The following is a 12093-nucleotide window of genomic DNA, read 5'->3' on the forward strand; positions in this document are numbered from 1 at the left end:
CTGCGGACTGAGGGGTCCCGGGTTCGATTCGTTCAAGGCATGTACCTTGTTGCGGCACATCCCAGTGGGAGGTGTGCAGGAGGCAGCTGATCAATGATTCTCTCTCATCATGGATGTTTCTATCTCTCTCTCTCCCTTCCTCTCTGTAAAAAATCAATAAAATATATTAAAAATATATATATATATATTTGTATTGATTTCAGAGAGGAAGGGAGAGAGAGAGATAGAAACATCAATGATGAGAGAGAATCATTGATGGGCTGCCTCCTGCATGCCTTCTAATGGGGATGGAGCCTGCAACCCAAGCATGTGCCCTTGACCAGAATCAAACCCAGGACCCTTCAGTCCGCAGGCCAACGCTCTATCCACTGAGTACTTTACAGTGTAAATCTGATTTGTGGTTATGAAAACCTCTGGAGACTATACCCCAGGATTCTACATAAACTTTGTCACAAATTTTTTATTCGTTAATGGGAACTGTTTTCTTTTCTGTCAACTTAAGGGCAGTGTCAGAGCTAATGGTACACCTTTAAAAAAAACATCTTTTGTCATTGCTGATGAAAAACAAAATTAAGCAAACCCATGCTGGCTTATGCTCATGAAAACCAGCAACCTGATTGTCAGCTTCTCCAGGCAAACCTAATCTTTTGTTTGCTTCTAGGCCCCTATAGAGGCTCCAGCCCCACAGCGCCTTCTCATTAAATGCTTATTGACAGGCTTGTAGGGTAACACGGGTGGTTATCAAAGGAAAAGACCAACTGGGCAGGAAACGTGGTTATGCTTGCCCTTCTGAGAGGCTTATACCTACAACGAAGATTTGAAAATCAATAACTGAAAACTTTAAGAAGTACTGGAGTCTACAGAATGTTTAAAGCAGTTACCTAAATAAGGTTATATAATATAACACAGATTATATAGAGTGATCTGAACGATCATTAATACTATACAGCTTCAATTTGCTGCTGACTGAAATGTATATTAGCTAGAATAGAAAGCAACACATATTCTAATTAAATGAGATATACTCCATTCTTAATATTTTAACTTTTCTTCTTATTAAATATTAGTGGCCTGGTGTACAGATTTGTGCACATTAAAAGGAAATTAATTAGAAGGTGGCCGGCAGGGCGAGACTGTGCGAAATAGGCTGGACACGCCCTGGAGCCAACCTCCCGTGGTCCCTCCCTGGCTGGCCGCACCTGGGGTGGCACTGCGGCTCGAAGGGCGTCTGTGGAGTGAGCGGGGTCCCTCTGGCAGGTGGGGTCCTTCGGCCTGGCCTGCGGGGATCAGGCTGAAACCAGCTCTTTAATATCCCCCAAGAGTCCCAGAGTGGGAGAGGGCACTCTGCAAAGTTGCTGTCTGCCCCCTGGTGGTCAGTGGGTGTCATACATACTGGCTGGTTGCTTAGCCTTTCATATATATACTAGAGGCCCGGTGCACAAAAATTTGTGCCCTCGGGGGGGGGGGGTCCCTCAGCCTGGCCTGTGCCCTCTCGCAGTCTGAGACCCCTCAGGGGGTGTCTGCCTGCTGGTTTAGGCCCACTCTCCAGGGGATCTGGCCTAAGCTGGCAGTCAGACATCCCTCTGGCAGCCCGGGAGCCCTCGGGGGATGTCCACTTGCCAGCGGGGAGCAGGCCTAAGCTGCAGTCGGACATCCTTAGCACTGCTGAGGAGGCAGGAGAGACTCCTGCCACCACTGCTGTGCTAGCAGCCATCAGCCTGGCTTGTGGCTGAGCAGAGCTCCCCCTGTGGGAGCGCACTGACCACCAGGGGGCAGTTTCTGCATTGAGCTTCTGCCCCCTGGTGGTCAGTGTGTGTCATAATGACCAGTCATTCCCAGTCATTCTGCTGTTAGGGTCAATTTGCATATTACCCTTTTATTATATAGGATAGAGGCCTAGTGCACGGGTGGGGGCTGGCTGGTTTGCCCTGAAGGGTGTCCCGGATCAGGGTGGGGGTCCTGCTGTGGTGCTTGGCCAGACTGGGTGAGGGGCTGAGGGCCATTTTCAGGCTGGCCACACCCCCTTCAGGGTGGGGGTCCCCACTGGGGTGCCTGGCCAGCCTGGGTGAGGGGCTGAGGGCCGTTTTCAGGCTGGCCACAGCCTCTTCAGAGTGGAGGTCCTCACTGGGGTTCCTGGCCAGCCTGGGTGAGGGGCTGAGGGTTGTTTTCAGGCTGGCCACACCCCCTTCAGGGTGGAGATCTCTACTGGGGTGCCTGGCCAGCCTGGGTGAGGGGCTGAGGGCCGTTTTCAGGCTGGCCACAGCCTCTTCAGAGTGGAGGTCCTCACTGGGGTTCCTGGCCAGCCTGGGTGAGGGGCTGATGGCTGTTTGCAGACTGGTCAAGCCCCCCCAGCAGGGACCCTTACACCATGGGTGTGTGGCCAGCCTGGGTGAGGGGCTGAGGGCTGTTTTCAGGCTGCCCACAGCCCCTTCAGGGTGGGGGGTCCTGCTGGGGTGCCTGGCCAACCTGGGTGAGGGGCTGATGGCCATTTTCAGGCTGGCCATTCCCCCCGGCGACCCAAGATCCCAGCCCCTCTTTTTTTTCTTTTTCTTTTTTCTTTTTCGGGCTAGAAGCAGGTATCTGGGATTTATTTATCTTCTATAATTGACACTTTGTAGCCTTGAGCGGAGCCCAGGGCCGGCCAGGGCATGCGGGAAGCTTGGCTCCCTCCATCGCCAGGGACAACCCAAACCTCCTGCTCGCTCCAGCTCCATGACCACCGCCATCTTAGTTGGGTTATTTTGCATACTCGCTCCTGATTGGCTGGTGGGCATGGCTTGGGGGTGTAGCCGAGTGATGGAGAGATGGTTAATTTGCATATTTCTCTTTTACTATATAGGATATACTAGAGGCCCGGTGCACAAAAATTTGTGCACTCAGGGTCCTTCAGCCCGGCCTATGCCCTCTTGCAGTTTGGGACCCCTTGGAGGATGTCCACCTGCTAGCTTAGGCCCGCTCCCTGGAGGATCGGGCCCAAGCTGGCAGTCAGACATCCCTCTGGCAGCCCGGCAGCTCTCGGGGGATGTCCACTTGCCAGCGGGGAGCAGGCCTAAGCTGCAGTCGGACATCCTTAGCGCTGCTGAGGAGGTGGGAGAGGCTCCCACCACCACCGCTGTACTGGCAGCCATCAGCCTGGCTTGTGGCTGAGCAGAGCTCCCCCTCTGGGAGCGCACTGACCACCAAGGGGCAGCTCCTGCATTGAGCATCTGCCCCCTGGTGGTCAGTGTGTGTCATAGTGACCAGTCATTCCCAGTCATTCTGCTGTTAGGGTCAGTTTGCATATTACCCTTTTATTATATAGGACTAGGAGCCCAGTGCGTGAAATCGAGTGCCCTGCCTTGACACCCGAACCTCTCTATGCAGAGCTCCAGCACACCTGGTCCAGCCCCCTGATCCCTCTGGCCTTCTCTGGCTGCTTCAAGCCCTGCCCTCAATCCCTTGAGTCGCCTTGGGCTGGTCCTGCCTTCTCCGGGCTCCTCCCCGCTTCCGCCCAGTCTCTGGAGCAATGTGGCAGCTCTGCCCTGTCATGGTGCCCAAGGAGGAGAGCGTGGAAACCTCCCTTCTGCTGTGCTGTGCTCCTTCCCCAGGCAGGTGAGCAGTGGGGCTCTCTGAGTGTGAGTGGTGGGTAGTGAAGGACTGGTGAGGGGGGCGTTACGGGCTCTCACTCCTGCCCTCCCGGGCACGGGCCTCCTCTGGGCACCTCCCTGCTTCCACCCCATCTCTGGGAGCAATGCTCCGCCACACACACGCAGGCAGCCTCCTCCTTAGCGGTTGTGACTGTGACACCGTTAGGACCAATTAGCATATTACCTCTTTATATATAGATAGATAGATAGATAGAATAGATTTTCAAATTTCCATCATAATGTTACTTTGCATATTTTTCTAATTAAGTGGTTAGCACAGATGAAATCTTCATAGATGTTTAGTAATTGAAAACCAACCACCACAAATTTTCAGACATTTTAAAGAAATATATCCTGAATCATTTACTTGTTAACTTTATATAGTGATTGTATGGATTTAAAAGAGCAATTAAATGTGAAGTGGAGCCCTAGCTGGTTTGGCTCAGTGGATAGAGTGTTGGCCTGTGGACCAAAGGGTCCCAGGTTCGATTCCAGTCAAGGGCACATACCTCGGTTGTAGGCTCCTCCCCAGCCCGGGCCCTGGTTGAGGCGAGAAGGCAACCAATCGATGTGTTTCCCTCACATTGGTGTTTCTCTCTGTCTTTCCCTCTTTCTTCCACTCTCTCTAAAATCAATGGGAAAATATCCTCGAGTGAGAATTTAATAAAAAAAAAGTGAAGTGGAGAAACTTGCAAAAATTGAAATATATAAGTACTGATTTTTCCCCCACTTTTGTTAGTATTCCTATAATACTTTCACATTGAAAAATCAATGAAATTTTATTTTCTGATGCATGGTTTGATTTTTTCCCGACATGTTTATCAATTCTAACTTAGAAAATGTAAGGGAAACAGTGAACTTGAAATAAAAACACTGAAATCCGTTTGCCTCCCCACCCCCCACCCCCAAAAAAAAAGAAGAAGAAGAAGTTTGGGTTTTAGCCCTGGCTTTTGTGGCTAAGTGGTTAGAGCATTGGCCTGCACACCAAAGGGTCTTGTGGGTTTGATTTCCAGTCAAGGGATGTACCTATACTGTAGGTTGGATCCTGGCCCCCATAGGGAACAGGAGGGAGAGTGGAAGCAGACCAGTTGGGTGGCTACTACATGATGCAGATGCTGACAGCTTGGACTACAGAGAAAGTAAAGAAAACAGGAGAAATGGGAATGGTTTCAAGATAGCTTCAAAGTAGAATCAACAGCTCTTGCTAATGGATTAGATATGACAATACCATTTGTTGAGAGAACATCCAAATGCAGATGTTGGTGGGGTACTGGGTGTAATGTCAACAATAAAAATAAAGTTTAAAAATGCAGATGTCAAATAGGCACTCGGATATATGGGTTTGGAGCTAAGAGGAAAAGTAGGTGCTGGATATGTAGTGTATGGAATAGCATCTAAAGTTGAGAAGTAGATTACAGAATTTTGCTTCTAGAAGTAGTACCCATATAACTCAGTGTAATAGGATCGCACCAGATAAATAGCACTCCAAGAACAGTTTTACTTGGAATTGGGGTCAGGGGAGTAGGGACGAATAAATTTTATATTTGAACACACACATAATGAGTAAAATGCTGAATGTAAAATTTTTTTCAAGATTAAACATAGAATTTCAAAGAAATTTTGTGCTTTTAGCAGGCAGTCTTTGGGTTATACAAGACCCCTAATGATACGTTAGGTATGCAAACCACATCTCAATGAAACTGTTTTTCACATTGTATTTCTATTTGACAGTGACAGTTTCTCCATTTCTGAAGTTACCATGAGTCAATTGCAGTAATAATGAGAAAGGTAGCAAAAAAGAGAAAATCGCCCTGGCTGGTTTGGCTCAGTGGTTGGAGAGTCGGCCTGCGGACTGAGGGATCCTGGGTTCGATTCCGGTCAGGGGCATGTACCTTGGTTGCGGGCACATCCCTAGCAGGGGGTGTGCAGGAGGCAGTTGATCGATGTTTCTCTCTCATCGATGTTTCTAACTCTCTATCCCTCTCCCTTCCTCTCTGTAAAAAATCAATAAAATATATTTTTTTTAAAAAGGAGAAAATCACATTTATGTCCTGTTTGTATAATAGCCTTTGCAATAGACCTATTTATAAAACAGGGCAAGTATAATTCTATCATTAAAAAAGAGAATCATCTACTGAAGACATTAACTTTATTAATTAGAACTGACAGTTGTCAGAGTATTCAAAAATATTCCATGTGAAGATGGAAAAGAAAAATGGAACAAGAAAACAAGAAATTGTTAAAGTCAGGGCTACAGTGAAGAGGGCCAAGAAAGTTTCACAACTAATACCTAATAAATGTCCAATAAATGTTAGATAGAAAAACAGAAAAATAGATGGATGAATGAATAAGCAAATGTGTAATAGAAAAAAGGAAGGCTCATAGGGGAAAAAAACATTTAAAAGCCTCTACTACATAATTATAAAAGCTACTGAAACTGAGTTCAGGTTACCTATCAGCATATCACCTGTTTGAGGAAGTTTACAACCAAAAACAAGAAACATGATAAACAGGCTTGAGAATAGAATCAAAAGAACATGGTTGGTCAGGAAAATATTGAAATTTGGACTAAAGAGAATATGCATCAGACTTTAAGTATTTTGTGGAATGTGCTATGTAGTAAACACATGCCATTAAAATCTGAAGGCATTTGGTAAGAGTTTTGGTAGTTTATCAAAGGATCATGAAGCAATAAGGCATGTGATAAGTGCTCTTTAATTATTTCAAGACCATGAGTCATCAACAAGACTAAGGCAGGAAAAGGCTACTCCCTCTATCTCCATACTGTTAGAGAAATCAGTTATATTCCCATAAATATGTCTCAGCACAGGCAGGAAAACCAGCTCAGTTTAAAGTGTATGGCAACCAAGACAAACTTAATTTAATGTTATATATATTCCTCTGAGAAGGAAAAAGAAATGTTGGCTTACTATGTAAAGAATTCTCTGGAGCCATAACTTACCAAGTTACTTGTGCCATTTATATGGCAAGAACTTCACAAAATATAGCACCAGTAATTGCAATTTCATAAGCAGAGTATTAATACTAGCTGACAACATCCTTTATCATTTATTGGCAAAACAGTAGGCTCTGACAGGAAGTTTTTACTTAACACCAGGAATTGCCTTTGGAGAAAGCTAGGTTCAACTCAAGGAAAAGAGATTGCACACACACACAAAATCAATAACTTTCATTGGGTATGAAGAGGAAAGTCATTGGCTGTTAAAAGAACATTAAAAAAAAAAAAAAGGCCACAGTAAAATGTGACATAAAGAGCAAGAGGTCCATATGACTAGAATGGGGTGACCTACAAGGAAGTAGGTGGTCAGATTAGTAAGCGGGACAGGGAGTCATATCACGTAGACTCTTGTGACTACTGGAAGGACTTTCAGTTTTACTTTAAATTAAATGAGAGAAGGTACTTCATCATCTTCCCATTTGCTGCACCTGGGAGATAATATGCCCTTGAGGAAGCTTCTGAAACTGGAATCTTTCTGTATTTTGTTTTGTGCTGCCCCGACAAGATACTCAGATGAAGCCTAGAGGCAATGGCTGGAAATCCAACTATGTATAACTTAGAAATGTAGTTTGGTAGAATAAACACAAGTCTATTTAGATCAAAGGGCTGCAAACTCACCACATCCTTGGGAGATGAGAGAACAACAATTTTGTACATGGAGAAACAGAGGTACAAAGAATACACTTGTCTATGTTTTTAAAGGCAGCCTGAAAGTGAAATGGGAAGAAAGCCAAATGACTACTCCAAATGACTGAATCCAGGAGAAAATGTTGCCTTTCTGTGACACCATGGAAAAAGCTAACCAGAACATGCATCTCCAAATAAGAAGGGAAGAACAATGCTTTGAGAAAACACAAATATAAGATGTTCTCACCCAAACTACTCCTTTCCACCAAGCCTGTTCATACTCCATTTCAATTAAAAGGGCTTTTGTCTAAATGAATACCTATAAATCCAAATTAGGCTGTAGCCAAGGATGCTTACGGGCATACTTGTTGCTAGAAGGCATATTGTAGCAGCTTATCATAAGATAAAGTGAAACATCGATCCATAATGCCCATCAATCTTTCCAATGCCAAGATTCCATATAAACTCTAATTTTAGATTATTGCATTATTTGTGATCCACACTAAAGATTAGATTTCTGGACATGGTGGGAGGTGGGAAGAAGAGAAGGCATGGAAAAATTATATATTTTAAAAATATGAGAAAACAATGCAGTCATACATCGTTTTATTGCACTTTTTATTTATTTTTTTAAATCTTCACCTGAGCATATTTTTTCCATTGATTCTTGAGAGAAAATGGAAGGGAGGGGTGGTGTTCTAACCATTGAGCACACAGGCCAGGCAAGATAAACTTTTTACAAATTGAAGACCCTCCACTGGCAAAAAGATTACAACTTGCTGAAGGCTCAGATGATGGTCAGCAATGTAGTATTTTTTAGCAATGTAGCATTTTTAATTAAGGTATGTACATGGTTTATTTTAGACATAATGCTATTGCACACTTAATAGACTATAGTATAGTGTAAGCATAACTTTTATATGCACTGGGAAACCAAAACATTCCTGTGACGGGCTTTATTGCTATATTCACTTTACTGTGGTGGTCTGGAACTAAATCCACAGTATCCCCAAAGTATGCCTGTAGTACTAAAAAAAATTTTGGAGAGAAAAAACACCCAAAAAATCCACTATCTTAAAACAATGACTTCATTTTTGCATTATCTTCTAGTCTTTGTCCATATTCAGATAGATTTTAGAGAGGCAGTGTGCATAAGATTTTGACCTATCATAAACATGTTCCCACATTTCTACGGTCTTCATAATTAGTTTTTGTTTATTCATCATAACTAGAAGTTTTAATTGCTGCTTAAAACTCCATTGTATTGAAAAAACAAATTTTCTAAATTTCACTGGGGGGAAAATAGCATCATTGCCACCTATCCTTGTCCCCCAAGAAGCTCCAGTGTCTAATGCAGAAGAGAAACAAAAAGACTGATGGATTCACTCATTCAACAGTTACTTACTGAGTGCCTAATAAGTGTCTGGCACTGATCCAGGCACTAAGGATAGAGCAGTGAACAACAGACACAAAAATCCCTGACCTTACCTTGAGATGAGAAAGACAATAAACAAAATAACAACCAAATATCAATGAAACAGAAAAAGAAATTCTTAGAGAAACTTACTTTTTCTATAAAGGGCCAGATAGTAAATATTTGCAGCTTTGCAGCTATAGGGTCTCTGTTGCAAGTACTCAACTCTGCCACGGTAGGGTGAAAGCAGCCATGGACAATGTGTGAAACCATGGCTGTGTGCCAATAAAGCTTTATTTACAAACTAGAGGCCCAGTGCACTGGTCCCTAGTGGCTGCTGGCTGCCGGCCAGGGGCCTCCCTCCCTTTCCCTGGCTGGCCCACTTCCTGGTCGAACTCCTGGAAGAACTCTGGTCGGTCAAGGGGACAATTTGCATACTATGCTTTTATTATATAGGATGCTGGATGAGAGTAGGACTTGGTTTGCTGACGCTGTTCTATATGGCTCAAAATGACCGAACACTGTTAACCAGAAATGCAGGGAAGATAGACATGCTATCCTCAAGTGGAAAAATCCTGTTGAGTTTTCCTCCACAATGACTCATACTTGCCATTTCCTTTCCACTTCCACTGCCACAGCCCTGAACCAGACGTTTATTACCTTTCACTTTTGCACATTTCTTTGCTTTGCACATGTTGTTCCTCAGCCTGAATCCCCTTCCTCTCATTCACCATCTGTTAAAATCATCTCTGTGAAGTCCAACTCAACTGACTGTAAATTAGAAATTAAGCATTTACTGTTCATTATTTTAGGAGGGATAATAGTACTGTTGTCATGTTGTTTTTTTGTCATGTATTTTTAAAAGTGTCCCTATCTCTTAGAGAAACATATTGAATTGTCATCGAAGAAATGCTATGATGTCTGAGATTTGCATCGAAATAATCTGGGCGTGAAAGTGGGAAGAGAGAGTGGGGAAACAGATGACACACCTTGAGCTGATAATGAAGTTGGGTGATAAGTTCATAGGGATTCATTTTACCCATTTCCCCTATTTTTGTATATTTAAAAAACTTTCCACAACAAAAAGTTGAAGACAAAAATTCCAGTTCCAATGCCAGATTCTACAGAGGAATTAATGTCCTTTTCTCTTGTACTACACCTCAGTATGTACCTCTATTTCTTACTGGTTTTAATCAACTTTGTATTGTTGTTAGCTGTTTACAACAAGACAGTGAGTTCTTCAAGGACAGGCCTGTAATATATTCATCTCTGTAGCTTTTCCAGCATACTTTACATATAATTGACATTTGATATTCTCTATTGAAGGAGTTTGTTGCACTCATTGCTATAGGATATCAGTACTTCCAGGTGCTCTCAGCAGACTAAGCCAGGAAAGGTAAGTATGTATATGTAGCACATACATACACACTTTCATCTCTTTCTGTATCTGTTTCTGACATTAATAGACTTTAGTATCTGTCAAGCAAATGTTCATCTTTTTCCCCCTTTATATAATTATCTAATTCTTCCTTCCTTTATTAAGACTTTTAAATTCATAAGCAATATATTAATACAATCTTATAAAACATTTAAGCCATTTATACTGTATGATGTGAATATCGTCCCAAAGCTCCCTCACTTCTCTCGCCCTCCTAGACTAGATCACTATTAGGAATTTGGCATATATTCTTCTAGATCTTGTTCTAAACATTTAAAAGCAATATATGTACAGATTCAAAGAAATGTTTTGCATAAGCAGAATCACTAAGAGTTGTTCAGCTTGCTCATTTCCCATAACAAACAAGGTATCTTGGAAATTTTTCCATTTGTGTACTTAGAGATCTCTCTCATTCTTTTTAATGACTGTATAGTATTCCATAGAATAGAGAAAACACAGTTTATTTAACTAATCCCACTAAATGAATATTTAGTTTACTTCTAATTTTCACTGTCAGTCAGAAAGTGAATTTAGAATAATGTAAATAATTTGTGAAGTTTTAAATTTCCTTTTTATTCAGTTATGTAATTAATGCATTTTTAAAAAGCTTATTAAAGTGAGAAGTACCTCTCTGATATTGTAATGTTGAAACAACACTGTAAAACTTTGCAAGAGAAAGTTGAATATAAGTTCTCTGTGATTGTGGCCTTTATCCTAATATCTTCAGAGCTTTCTCTTAGGTGTGATTACAAAGCTAGAGCACTGTAAGTAATTAGAAAATTATTTTAGTTTTTACCTGATTAGTTCAAAAGCATACATCTCTAAGGATTAGAACTAGAACCATATAAGAAGCCAGCAGTTGGTTATAATGTTTGCTCTAGGCCAGTGGTCGGCAAACTCATTAGTCAACAGAGCCAAATATCAACAGTACAACAATTGAAATTTCTTTTTTTTTTTTTAATATATTTTATTGATTTTTTACAGAGAGGAAGGGAGAGGGATAGAGAGTTAGAAACATCGATGAGAGAGAAACATCGATCAGCTGCCTCCTGCACACTCCCCACTGGGGATGTGCCCGCAACCAAGGCACATGCCCTTGACCGGAATCGAACTTGGGACCCTTGAGTCCGCAGGCTGACGCTCCATCCACTGAGCCAAACCGGTTTCGGCTGAAATTTCTTTTGAGAGCCAAATTTTTTAAACTTAAACTATATAGGTAGGTACATTGTTATTAACTTAATTAGGGTACTCCTAAGGCTTAGGAAGAGCCACACTCAAGGGGCCAAAGAGCCGCATGTGGCTCGTGAGCCGCAGTTTGCAGACCACGGCTCTAGGTTAATATTTTCCCATTGAGCTGGAGTCAAGCATATGTGAAAAATGTTTTCTCTCCCCCCTTATTTCTCAATTTGAAATCCTATTAATACGCATCATTGCTGTGGAACTTTCTGTCATCCTCTATTGATGACCAGCTATTGCTGGTTTATTAGCACTCATATTAAAAACAAATACATAAAAAACCTGTTTCTTCACATTTTCTTGTCCTGTGTATAGGAAGATCCACAAATATGGAAAATTCTGATGTTTAAGCAGAATTACAAAGTGACATTTTAAGCAGAGGGGCTTGAGTATCTCAAAACCTCTCATGATATAAGCGCATTTCCTCAGCTCTGCATTTTGGCAAATAATGGGGTGGAGAGCAGGCTGACATTTGTTTTAGCCACAAGAAGGGGACAGACTGCCTTCCTGTTAGGTTTTGACTGCTTGCTCAGTTATGAAACAGTCTGAGGACACTGTTTTCTTTCACATTAAGTGACCTCATCATTAACCTCATCTTTCCTCCCCCCTTTCTTTTTTTGGTTTCTGGTTTGCCTTTCCAGTTTATCACACACTATAGAGTGGTGTTACAGAGTTGGTAGAAATGATTACATTTCTCTAGTGGTTTGAGTTGTCTTGACTTTAAACTTCCTTC

At 42.5% G+C, this 12093-nt stretch overlaps 1 protein-coding gene across 1 annotated transcript in view; it reads left to right on the top strand.

Moving 5' to 3' along the window:
• The window catches only part of PACS1 (phosphofurin acidic cluster sorting protein 1), a 97977-nt gene that overhangs the window by 22188 nt on the left and 63696 nt on the right, over window positions 1-12093 (top strand). The gene's annotated exons all lie outside the window — the stretch shown is intronic.

The sequence above is a fragment of the Myotis lucifugus genome, unplaced genomic scaffold (assembly GCF_000147115.1).
Source record: "Myotis lucifugus unplaced genomic scaffold, Myoluc2.0 scaffold_373, whole genome shotgun sequence".
Lineage (NCBI taxonomy): Eukaryota > Metazoa > Chordata > Mammalia > Chiroptera > Vespertilionidae > Myotis > Myotis lucifugus.